Genomic DNA, 13,457 nt, shown 5'->3' with positions numbered 1-13,457 from the left:
TATTGCCAAATTTCTTTCCAGAAGTCTCTATCAAGTTATACTGCCTCCAGAAAAAGTATGAGCATTCTGAATTTGCTGCATCCTCTGAGAGCCTTGAACATCTTTTTAAATCTTTTACTAATTACTAGGTGAAAACTGGTAACTTGTTATTATTCACATTTCTTTGCTTCTTTTGAGGCCCCAGCTTGTTAGTTCACAGGTTGTATTTTCTCTTTGGTAAATCTCCTGCTGATGGCCATTTATCTTAATGTTTTTCTTATCGATCGGCATACTCAATAGAGACTATTTAATAAGGGCACTTACCCTTGTCACATTTCCTGAGAAAATTATTTTCAGTCTCCTGTTTGTCTTTGTATTTTAGTTGCTTTTTATGTGCAGAAGTTAGAATTTTTTTTTGGAGTCAAATCCTTCAATATTTTCTTTTGTTTGTTTCTTGTGTTACTGCTAGGTTTAGAAAATGATCTTTTTTTAAAAAAGCTTTGAAAAATATGTCACTTTTCTTCTAGTTTTTTCATTGATTTTTTTTTCAAGAAAAATATTTCACTCTTTAATCTATCTGAAATTTATCTTGATGAATTGAGAGGGATGGAGAACAAGTCTTTTAAATGAACAACGAAAAATAAAAAACCTAATGAGAGCATGATGTTAAATGAATGAGAAGTGTCTTCCTTGGACACTGCCCGGATCTTCCTTGAACTGCTATTTTTATATCATTCTAGATTCACTGGCCCAAGTTCAGAGGAAAATGCCTGGAATTACAAGAGGAATGCAGTTTCTGTATTATGGGAAATGGTTTGGAGACCCTAAAATCGAACGACGGTTGTTTAAAAATGTTTAGATGCTTGCCCACCATGTTGTTTAGTCGTCAAGAACCCAAGCTCTAAGGACACAGGGACCTGGATTCATGTCCCAGCTTTGCCACTTATGGGATATATTCTTTAGAGATAGGTGCAGTTCCATGTTCGGCCTCAGTCTTTCATCTATTAAATGGGCATGATAATAGATCTTCCTCACAGCGATGAGCATCATGAAAGTTACATGAGAAAATGCAAGCAGGCATCTTGTAAGATGCTTGCCTCCGAGAAGGCGCTCAATAGATCCTGGTAGTCAGTATCACTAATTCTGGTTTTCATTCTGTTTCGTCCCAACCCAAAGAAGAGAATGAGGATGAAGAATGGCCAATTTTGGCCCAAATGAGGCAGGATTTTATGAGATTCTGGGTTGTTTCAGAGGACAGTGGTTCTTTCATCAGGGCGCGTTCTCAGGCCATGGTTGGGATAGGGCTGAAGCTTTCTGTGAATGGCGAGACCAGGGGTTTTCCTCAGACCGCCATGCTACCATTCTGTGAGGCTGTCTTCACCTGGGACCCCGTGGAGGGGACGTAGGTGGTAGACTTGCTTCTTCCTGCCCCTTCATTCCCCTGGCATGTTAGCTCAGGGATACAAATGAAACGGAGCCTTAGACCAGCCAGTGCAGAGTATTGAATGCTAATTAGCTTGTCAACACCGCAGGTGTTTTTGAAGAGAGGAAGGGGCATGATGCAACCTATACTTTGGGAGGAGGATGCAGAGTGGATTGCTTGGGAGACGGATTTGAGGCAGAGAGACACAAAGGAGGTTGTTCCATCGGTACAGGTGGGAAGCCGTGGAGACTGAGGGAAGAGGGCAGAGGTAGGGCCTTGGGTTGGGTACAAGATATAATGAAGAGGAGACCTGACAGGGTTTGCCCACATGTGTGTGTGTGTGTGTGTGTGTGTGTGTGTGTGTGTGTGTATGTGTGTGTGTGTGTGTCTAAGAAAGATAAACAAAACCAGATTATAAAGTGGTGAAAATGGATTTTATTCAGGAACTGCAGACAGTAGGGGAAAGAGCTGAGCTCCATGCTGGTTTATACAGAGGTGACTGTGTTTTAAAAGAAAAATGAGGGACCAGCGAGGGGAGGGGGGGTGAGCAGCGCTCAAACAGGGCCAGGGAAGTACAAAACAATTACAAAAAGCTGGTAGGAGGGTGGGTCAGTGTAAGTGTGATCAGACCAGCTATCTGCTAGCTAACTGATCTGTCCTCCCACAGAGACTGGGACACAGAGGCCCTACTTTTCCTGATGATTGCATTTCAAAGGAATGACCTTCAAGTCCTTGAGAAAGACAATCTTGGGTTGTAGGAGACACATACATATATATCTGGAGTGGGTAGAGGAAGAATTTACAACCGTAAGCTTTATTTTTTAGTAAATACTCTAAGATAGGAGGGTGTCAGGGGCCTATGGTCAGGTGCTGGCTAGAACAAAACATGAATTTTTCTGACAACCTTGAGCTTTTTTAGACAGGAACTCAAAGCGTGGGGGGGGGGGCGGGGAGGGGGCGGGCCTCAGCCATCACCACGGCAATGTGGCCTTGGGCTGGAGGAAGCCATGGTAAGGCTGTCAAGCCTCTGGGTGCGGTGGTTTGGAGGGAGCTGCTGCGTGACAAGAGTTCTTGTGTGGTTTTCCACACAAGGGTGTCGAGGAATCCTCTGCCTCTGCACAGGACATGGGGCAGGACAGATGGGTACAGAGCTGAGTGCTATTCCTGGTTCTGTGATTCATGAGTGGGAAACACATTGCTTCCCTCACATTGTGATGATCAAAAAGGATAATATATGTGAAGGGGCTTGGATAATTGAAGTCATTATTTTAATACTGGAAATCATAATTGGAGAACTTGGAGCCCTCTCATGTTGTGAATTTATGTAGCAGCAGAAATGGCCAGGGCCTGCAAGGGAGGGATTCCCAGGAAAGACTGCTTGGCCCTCCTTTATAATTCCCTTTGTAAAGTGATTACTTACAACCGACTGCATGATGCTTGTTTCCTTATTTTTTTTTTTTCTTTAAGACATACTTTCTCAGCTTAAGGCATGGCAACCTCAAATCTACTACCAACAGAGAAAATGCTTTGAAAAGAAAACTAAGTATGCTCAATGTGTGATCAGCATTATTAGATTTTTTAAAAACTTTATAGGTTTTTTTTCCCAGTAAGAGTGCACTAAAAAAGAAAGAGTTTGAAATTTCTCACTACTTTTCCACCCTGTAGCCACAAGCTATGTCACTTGGAAAACATCTGGTCCTCAGACCAAGGCTGTGACTTGATTTCTCCCTTTGTAAGACTGGGGGGAACAGCCGAATGAGATACCAGTTCATGACCTTCACAGCTTAATTAATGAAAAACACCTTTTGAATTTGCACGAAAACACTAGTTGGAGTTTTGTTTTTGCTTTGTCCTTAATCTGCTTTCCCCAGAGGGCCAGTGGCTGGAAGCTTTGTTTGAAAGGGATGCTAAGAAATAATGTCCTGAGTTTTGATAATGCCTTCATCTTTTCAAAGTGCTTTTCATGATCTTGTTTGATGTCCACGACAAACCGCAGAGCCGGGAGCAAGGGCGAATGTGCCAAGCGCACAGATCAGGATGCAGAGGCCCCAGAATGCACGTGCCTGTGAACTTGAGTGCCACAAGGTACCATGGTTCTAGTTCAAGTTAGCAGTACCTGTACAGCCCACAGCAAGGATGGGGCCTTCCAAATCTAGCACAACTTCGTAGTTAGGCTGTACGTGACTGGTATTCCTCAGGGAATCCTTGTTTGGGGTTAAAGAGAGATTACTGTTCAACATGTTCTAATATCCCATATGCAAAAAAAAAACCCCACGTTTTTTTGAAGAGTTTAGACTAGGAATGAATAATCTCTTCTGATGCTGGGATTTGTTTCCTTTTTTCTTTGGAATAGCTTTATTTGTATATATACACCATATAATTTGCACATTCAAAGTGTATAATTCAGTGATTTTTTCATATACTCACAGGTGTGTGAAACTATCACCACATTTCACTTTAGAATATTTTTGTCACCTCACAAAGAAACTCCACCTTGCTATTATTCTTTTTTTACCCTATTCGCCCCCAACCCAATCTTCTTTCTTTCTCTGTAGATTTCCCTATAGTGGCTTTTCATGTGGATGGAATCATATGAAATGTGGGCTTTTGTGACTGGCTTATTTCCTTTTTTTTATTAAAAATTTTAAATATTTATTTATTTTTGAGAGAGACAGAGACAGAATGCGAGTGGGTTAGGGGCAGAGAGGGAGGGAGACACAGAATCCGAAGCAGGCTCCAGGCTCTGAGCTGTCAGCACAGAGTCTGACACAGGGCTCGAACCCACGAACCATGAGATCATGACCTGAGCTGAAGTCGGACGCTCAACCGACTGAGCCACCCAGGCGTCCCTGGCTGATTTCATTTGGTATAATGTTTTTGAGGTTTATCTAAGTTGTTGCCTGCATCAGTATGTCATTCCTACTTATGACTGAATAGTGGTTCATCGTATGGGCACATCACACTTTTTTCTCTAGTCATCAGTTGGTAGATATTTGTGATGTTTCTACCTTTTGGCTATTATGAATAATGCTGCTATAAATTTTTAAGTACATTTGTGTGTGTGTGTGTGTGTGTGTGTGTGTGTGTGTGTGTGTACAGTAGTCTTCCCTTATCCATGGTTTTGCTTTCTGTCATTTTAGTTACTTGCAGTCAACCATGGTCTGGAAGCAGATAATCCTCCTCCTGACATATCACCAGTGGGTCAATAATAGCCTAATGCTATATCACAATACTAACCACATTCGCCTCACTTCATCTTATCACATGGGCATTTATCATCTCATGTCACAAGAAGAGTGAGTACAGTATAGCAAGGTATTTTGAGAAAGAGACCACATTCACATAACTGTTACTGCAGTATATTGTCATAATTGTTCAATTTCATCATTAGCTGTTGTTAATGTCCTACAGTGCTTCATTTATACATTAAACTTTATCAGAGGTATGTATGTAAAGGAAAACATATATAGTGTTCCATACTATCCACTGGGGGTCCTGGACTGTATCTTGATTGGGTAAGGGGGGACTGCTGTACATTTATTCTCACTTCTATTAGCTAAAAACCTAGACAGAATTCCTGGGTCATATGATAATTCTATATCTGAGGAACTGCTAGACTGTTTTCCAAAGTGGTTTCATTATTTTACATTCTTGCTAACAGTGTGTGAGGGTTACCATTTCTTTTTGTCGTTATAAACATTCATTGTATGCCATTTTGATTCTAGACATCCCAGTGGATGTAAAGTGGTTTTGATTAATATTTTCTTGATGACTGATGATATGATGACGTGAGCATCTTTTCATGTGCTTATTGGCCATTTGTAGATCTTCTGACTATTGCCATCCTTTGCTCATTCTTTAAGTAGGTTATTTGTCTTTATTACTGAATTGTAAGAGTTCTCTATTCTAGACAGTGCCTTATCAGATGTGTGATTTACAAATACTTTCTCTCATTTGGTGAGTTAAATTTTCACTTTCTTGATAGCGTCCTTGAAACATAGCACTTTTTAATTTTGATGAAGTATAGTTTTTCTATTTTCTCTTGTTATTCATGTTTTGAGTGTTATTATCTAAGAACCTGATACTAAATCCAAGGTCATGAAGATTTACCCTTGTGTTCTCTTCTAAGAGTTTTAATAATTTTAGCACTTATATGTAGGTCTTTGATTCATTTTGGGTTAATTCTTGTATATAATGTGAACTAAGAGCTCAACCTCATAGTTTTGTATATGGATATCCATTTTCTTAGTATTATTTATTGAAAAGACTATTCTTTCCTCATGATCTTGGCATTCTTGTTGAAAAGCAGTCAATTATAGATAGATGGATTACTTCTTGACTCACATTCTATTCCTTTCACTCATATGCCTATTTTTATGCTAATACCACAATGTCTTGACTGCCATTCTTTTGTACTATGTTTTGAAATCAGGAAGTATACATCCTTCTACTTGTTTCCCCTCAAGATTGTTTGGCTCCTCTGGTTTCCTTCAATTCCATATGTATTTTAGATTCAGCTTGTCACTTTCTCCAAAGAAGTAAACTAGGATTCTGATAGGGATTGCATGGCATTTGTAGATCAGTTTTGGGAGCGTTGCCATCTCAACAATGTTAAATCTTCTGATCCATGAACATGTGCTGTTTTTCCATTTACTTAGATCTTATTGAATATCAACAATATTTTGTAGTCTTCAGAGTATCAGTTTTGAGCCTCTTTTGTTAAATTTATTCCCAAGTATTTTATTCTTTCTGATACTATTGTGAGTGGAATTGTTTTCTTATTAATTTGCAAATTTTCAGATTAATTTGCAAATATACAAAAATGCAACTGATATTTCTATATTGATTTTGTATCCTGCAACCTCGCTAAATTTGTTAGTTCTAATAGTTTTTTTTAGTGGGTTCCTTAGTATTTTCTGTTTATGCCACCTGTGTATAGAGAGTTCTACTTCTTCCTTTCCTTTTATTTTTTTCTCTTGCCTTCTCGACCTGGCTAGAACCTCCAGCACGATGTCAAATAGAAGTGATGAAAGCAGACATTCTTGTTTTATTTTCATTGCATGTAAGTGTTTTGCTTATATCTGAAATTGTTCAGCCCATTTAATCAGTTCTGAGGGGGTGGAATTTGAAGACTTTCATTGAAATGGTCACCTTTATCACTCCTAAGTTTATGTTCTGTAATTACTGTGTGTGTGTGTGTGTGTGTGTGTGTGTGTGTGTGTGTGAGAGAGAGAGAGAGAGAGAGAGAGAGAGAGAGAGAGAGAGAGAGAGAGAGATGGGTTGGGGGAGAGAGGGAACCTGGCTTTGATGTGTCCTTTGTGTCCTTCCTTCCATGCATCATCATCTTATCTGGTCTGGCTTGTTTTTTGTTCTCTCTCCCTCCTTTATCACTTTATTTACAGCACTCTTTTAAAGAGATAATTTGTTAAAGGGGACAGTGTTTCATCTTAGCTTCTCAGCAAGACTGGGAGCTAGTTACTACATACTTAGGCTTGATCCTTAAAGGGAACCTGAGTCTCTAGAGACACTGTATGCCTCAGATTATTAAATAGAACAATCACATCATAATGACTTCTAATAGTTGGTTCTAATCTACATGTTTAACTTGCAGTTGAGTGTACTCAAAGGCGATATTTACCTTTTTCAACCTTTTAAATACATAAGGAGAGCAAATATATAATTTCCATAAGGGCCAAGAGAAGGTAGAAAAAAATTTTCTGTACAAACTCATCTTAAAATAAATCTTAATCCATATGGTTAAATGATAGATAGCTATTTTATTGATTATTCCAATTTACAGTCTGTCTTTACTTTTAAAATAGTCTGACACTTTCAGTACCTAAAAAAGGTAAGCCATATTCACTTTAAAGATGGTTACAGAAATTGATGGGGAATATCTGTTTCTGACTGCCTTCTATTCTCATCGTTTTCTGTCTGGCTTCTGAATCTTGCCTCAAGATCCGGTTTGTGATTTTGAGGCTGCCCTTTGGACTTGGCATCTGTATGTGATCCCACCAGATTTTGATTCTGGGCTTCTTTTCATGGTCTTTAGCTTAGACATCTTTTTTTTCTGTTTTGGGTTATGATAAACGTTCATTCCTCCAATAAATGTCTCAGTGGGTCTACCTCTTTTTTATTTGTGGGAAAGAGAGAACTGAATTCAGAACATGTCTACATAGCCAGACTAAGTAAGAAGATACCTGTAGATATCCTATAGGATATTGTAGAAAAAATAAAGAGTCTTAGAATGGAAGCAGTTAGGAGATAGTAGGTGGAATAGGGTGTAACAGATAAATAAAATAAAATAAAACACTTGGAACTTGGGCAACAGAAAGAGAAGTCTCTTGTTATACAAGACATCGATAGGTGGACAGTTCTACAAATTCAAGAAAGAGTTTTCCCATAGGTGTGGTCAACAGTCACAGATAAATAATTGCTTCTTAAGATAATTATGTTTTTTTTTTATATGAGAAAGTCTTACCATTTTTTATACATGCATTAAGGGATACACTGGGATCTGATATCCTTCTTCAATTTCTTTTGCTCAAGAGGCTGGTGATAATCCCTCAACTGCCAGTACGAGCAAGGGAACATCTACAAAATTGATCACATCATTAAGGGAAAAGGAAAAGTCAAATGACTATCTCAATCAGAGATCAAATTGTTCTTTGAGCAAGGTCCGTATCCATTTCTAATAAAAATAACTTAAAACCTGGGAATAAAATTGTGTTTTAAATGACATTTTATCTATCTTAAAGGTATGGCAAATTGGCAACATTTATCAAAGCCTGAAAAAATGTGTTTATCTTTTGCCTGAATAATTCTATTTCTAAGAATTAGTCTAAGTAATAATTCAGAAATGTACACAATATTTTTGTCAAAATTGTTATCTGTAATACTAAAAGTTAAGCATGACTTCCATATTCATCACTTGTACCTTAGATCTTGACAGTATAGCCACAAAAAATAATTACTGTTCAGCCTTTGGAAGTCATGCTATAGAACAGGAATTGTCAAACTTTTTCTGTCAAGATCCAGGTATAGTAAATATTTTAGGCTTTGGGGGCCATATGGTCTCTATTCCAACAATTTAATTTTGCTTTTGTAGTGGGAAAGCTGCCATAGATAATACATAAATGAATGAGTGTGGCTATATTCCAATAAAACTTTAGTTATGGACCCTGAAGTTTGAACTTCATACAGTTTACCTGAGTCACAGAATAATATTCTTTTCATTTTCACCCCCAACCATCTGAAAATGTAAAAACCATTATTAGCTTGCAGGCAATACAAAAACATACAGCAGGCAGGATTTTATCCCTGCTGTAGAGGAATGTTTTGTAATAGCAGATAAATTTGTCACACATTAGGGACGCCGAGGTGGCTCAATCAGTTAAGCGTCTGACTCTTGATTTCAGCTGGGGTCATGAGTTCATGGTTTGTGGGACTGAGCTCCGTGTAGGGCTCTGCACCGCTGGCTTGGGACTCTCTCTCTCTCTCTCTCTCTCTCTCTCTCTCTCTCTCTGCCTTTCTTCTGCTCATTCTCTCTCTCTCTCTCTAAAAAAAAATAAGCAAATATTAAAAAAATTAACACATCTTGATAAGTAATAAAAATAAGTGGTGAAAAAATATGTGAACCATTGTCTTCATTTTCTATATAAAAATTAAGTGCTCTTGTAAGGTCTGGACTGGAGAAGGGAGGAAGTCAGGACTCATCTCCAGAGAACAGGGCATATAAATGAGAACCAGACAGTGGCAAACTTGACATAAGCTGAAGCTTGAAAAAATACATGCACTGTTCTTTTTTTCTTTTCTGGATCACGTCACTGTCATAAGGAAGTTCTCTGGGCTAGCCTGCTAGAGGGATGTGACACATGTAGGAGGGCCAAGATACCCCAGTCAAAAATGGCCCAGACCAGCTAGGCCCCAGCAACCCAGCAGCTAAATCCCAATGCACCAGTGGCCCCAAATGAGGTCACCTAAGCCCAGTCCAGATCAGCAGAACTGCTCCCTGAGCCGTAGACTCACAGGAACTAATAAATGCATGTTGTTTTCAGCCATTAAGTTTTGGGTTTGTTGTGAATCAGCGCTAACTGAATTGGACAGTCTTGAGACATGCTGAACTAAAAATCTATAAATGATCCAGGAGGACAAAGAGAGGCAGAGGGACAGAGGTGAGAGGTTGTGGTGTGGGTACTGGGGAAACCAGCTCAGAGCAAAGGGTAGGACTTCATGCCTGGGAGAAGGGCGGCCCTGATCCAGGGCCACTATTTATTTGGTCCTCATGGCTACACCCAGCTTGGTATTACTCTTTCAATGACCAGAAAATGACCTTGCTAGACAAGAACAGGCCTTTCAGGAAACAAACCACGCTTGTTTATAACTCTCCTTGCTGAGACAGTTAGAACCATGGAAGCTTCCCAGGCATTGTGGCTGCAATGGTTGTTCTTTTTACAGTTTTTTCCTAGGTAATTAAAAGCTCTTATGTAAATGCGTGTCCTTGGGCTTATCATAAATATTTTAGAATTCCTAAGATGGATATGCATATATTAGAGATACCTGGGCTCCTCCTAGTCATTTTGACTTGGTCAGAAATAGTAGCTTTTATATTTTGTGTCCAAAAGAAGGCCCCGGACAATGCTTCTTATACATACACAATGAATTCAGTAGGTTGAAATTACTTTGGTGAGTGTAAACCTTGTTTCCTTCCCTTGGTGAAATCTTTTCTGTCCAGGATCTACAATCAAATATGGGATTCTCACTCTGCTGAGTAGAAAGAACTTTTACACCCTTCACTTCTGCATAGCTCTTTACAAACTCCTTCACATGAATGACCCCATTTATTCTCATTACAATCCTAGGAGGTACATAGTATTATTCACACTTTAAATAAGAAGACACTGACGGTAAGAAAGGAGAATAACTTATTCCTGGTTCAAGTTCATTAAGTGGCAAGAATGGCACACAAAACCCAGGTCCTTTGATTTAAAGTCCAAATCCCTCTCTCTGACAGCATAGCTGTCTCCCTGAACACAGCTTCTTAGGTGAGCTGTATATGGTTGATTTAACCAATTTTCTCCCTCCAGGGCAGAGAAGCTGGTTACTGTAGAGCATCACTTGCTGTTTCCAGGGATCCCAGCTACAGAGCGAGTGAGATTAGTAGCCTGTTAGGCAGTCGTTCCAAACATCTGCAAAACTCATCTGCGTACTGTGGGAATGTGATTTAGATGAACCCTTTAGAATTATACTCTAGAGGTCCTTTGTGGGATGTGTGCTAACTTTATTTTGGAGCTATCCTACACCCTTCTTTCTTCTATTTCCTTCCATGTTCCATACTTCTTTTGATAGTGTCATTATTCTTTTAGTCCCGTAGGACTTTTGGCCACATTTTACTTTCCCTCTTCTGCTCATCTACAAATGGCATCTAACAAATGGTGGCATCTAGCTAAATGCCAAACCATGTGGGTCCCATCACTGTGACATCATTGATTTCTCTTCCCTTCCTTCCATTCCTGAGGCTATGGCCTTGTTGAATCCCTTGCTAGCTTCTCTATAGACCACATGGGATTCTGTTTCCTTCCCCTCTCTCCCCTCCCATGCTTTTGTGCATTACCCCAGATAAACCTTTGGAGGTAGAGTTATATCATTCTTTTGTTTATTGAAATCTTCTGTGGATCACTGCTGCTTAGGAATAAAATACTGACTATAAGTGGGCTCTCTCTAATTTTTTTCCTTTTAAATAGGTTTTTTTTTTGAGGAGTTTTAAGTTCACAGCCAAATTGAGCAGAAAGTACAAAGAATTCCTATATACCCCTACCGGCTCATATGCGTAGCCACCCACTGTAACCACTCTACACCAGAGCAGTACATTTGTTGCAGTTGATCAACCTACATTGATGCATCATTATCACTCAAAGCCCATAGTTGACATTAACATTCACTCTTGATGTTTCTGATGGTTAATTTCATGTGTCAACTTGATTGGGCTAATAGATTCCAAGATAGCTAGTAAAACATTTCTGGGTGTGTCTGTGAGGGTGTTTTTGGAAATGATTAACATTCAAATCAGTGGACTGAGGAAAGATCTACCCTCATCAGTGTGGATGGGTATCATCCAGTCCTTTGAGGGCCCAAAGAGAATAACAAGCAAATGAGGGCTAATTATCTTTTTCTCTTCTTGAGTGGGACACCCATCTTCTCTTACCTTTGGATATCGCAGCTTCTGGTTCTCAGGTCTTTGGACTTGGATTTGGGTTAAATTATATGACCAGCCTTCCTGCTTCTGCAGCTTGAAGATGGCATACTGTGGGACTTCTCAGCCTGCATAATCATGTGAGCCAATTCCCACAATAAATCTCCCTTTGTATATCTTTATGTCCTATTGGTTATGTTTCTCTGGAGATCTCTGATACAGGGTTGTACATATTCTGGGTTTGGACAATGTATAATGACATGTGTCTGCCATTATATTATACAGAATAGTTTCACCATGCTAAAAATCCCCTGTGTTCAGCCTATTCATTTCTCAATTTTCCCAGCCCCCAGCAACGACTGATCTCTTACTGTGTCCATATTCTTGCCTTTTTCCAGAATGTCATGTAGTTGGAATCCTACAGTGTATAGCCTTCAAATTGGCTCCTTTCATTTAGTAATATGTATTGAAGGTTCTTCTGTGTTTTTTCATGGTTTGATATCTCCTTTCCTTTTAGCATTGAATAATATTCCATTGTCTGGAGTACCACAATTCGTGTATATATTCACCTCCTGCAGGACATCTTGGGTTGCTTCCAAGCTTAGGCAACCATGAATAAAGTTTCTATAACCATCTGTGTGCAGTTTTTTGTGTGGACATACTTTTTCAACTGCTTTGGGTGAATACCAAGGAGTGTGACTGCTGGATCATTTGGTAAAAGTATGTTTAACTGTGTAAGAAACTGCCAAATTGCCTTCCAAAGTGGTTGTACCATTTTGCCTTCCTAGTAGCAGTGAGTGAGAATTCATGCCGCTCCACATCCTCGCCTGCATTTGATGCTGTCAGTGTTTCAGACTTTGGTCATTTGAATAGGTGTGTAGTAGTATGTCATTGTTTTAATTTGCATATCTCTAATGACATATAATGTGGAGCATCTTTTCATATGCCTATTCTATCTATATATCTTCTTTGGTAAGCTGTCTTTTAAGGTTTTTGGCCTATTTCAAAATCTGGTTGTTTTCTTATTGTTGAGTATTGAAACTTTTTAAAACTATATACATGTAAATGTGTGTGTGTGTGTGTGTGTATACATATATATATATTATACATATATATATATAATACATATATATATATATATATATATATATTAAACTTCTTTGTATATTTTGGATAACAGTCCTTTATCAGATATGTCTTTTGAAAATATTTTGTCCCAGCCTTGTGGCTTGTCTTATCATTCTCCTGATAGTCCCTTTCACAAAACAGAAGTTTTTAACTTTAATTAAGTCTAGCTTATTAGTGCTTTCATGGATCACACCTTTGGTGTTGTATCTAAAAAGTCATTGCCAGGAACACTTGGGTGGCTCAGTTGGTTAAGCGTCTAACTCTTGATTTCAGCTCAGGTCATGATCCCAGGATCGTGGGATCGAACCCTCGTTGAGATCAACGCTGAGCTTAGAGCCTGCTTAATATTGTCTGTCTCTCTTAGGGCACCTGGATGGCTCGGTTGGTTAAGCATCTGACTTTGGCTCAGGTCATGATCTCATGATTTGTGGGATTGAGCCCCGTGTCAGGATCTCTGCTGACAGAGCCTGGAGCCTGCTTCGTATTCTGTGTCTCCCTCTCTCTCTGCCCTTCCCTTGCTCATGCTCTGTCTCTGTCTGTCTCTCAAAAATAAATAAACTTAAAAAAAATGATTCTCTCTCTTCCTCTGCCCTTCTCCACTGTTTAAGCATGTTCTCTCTCTAAAATTAAAAAAAAATTATTGCCATACCCAAGGTCATCTAGGTTTTCTTCTATGTTATATCCTAGGAATTTTATAGTTTTGCACTTTACCTTTAGGTCTATAATCCATTTTGA

This window comes from Lynx canadensis, chromosome D2 (assembly GCF_007474595.2).
Source record: "Lynx canadensis isolate LIC74 chromosome D2, mLynCan4.pri.v2, whole genome shotgun sequence".
NCBI classification, from domain to species: domain Eukaryota; kingdom Metazoa; phylum Chordata; class Mammalia; order Carnivora; family Felidae; genus Lynx; species Lynx canadensis.
Note: the sequence above shows the minus strand (reverse complement) of the source record.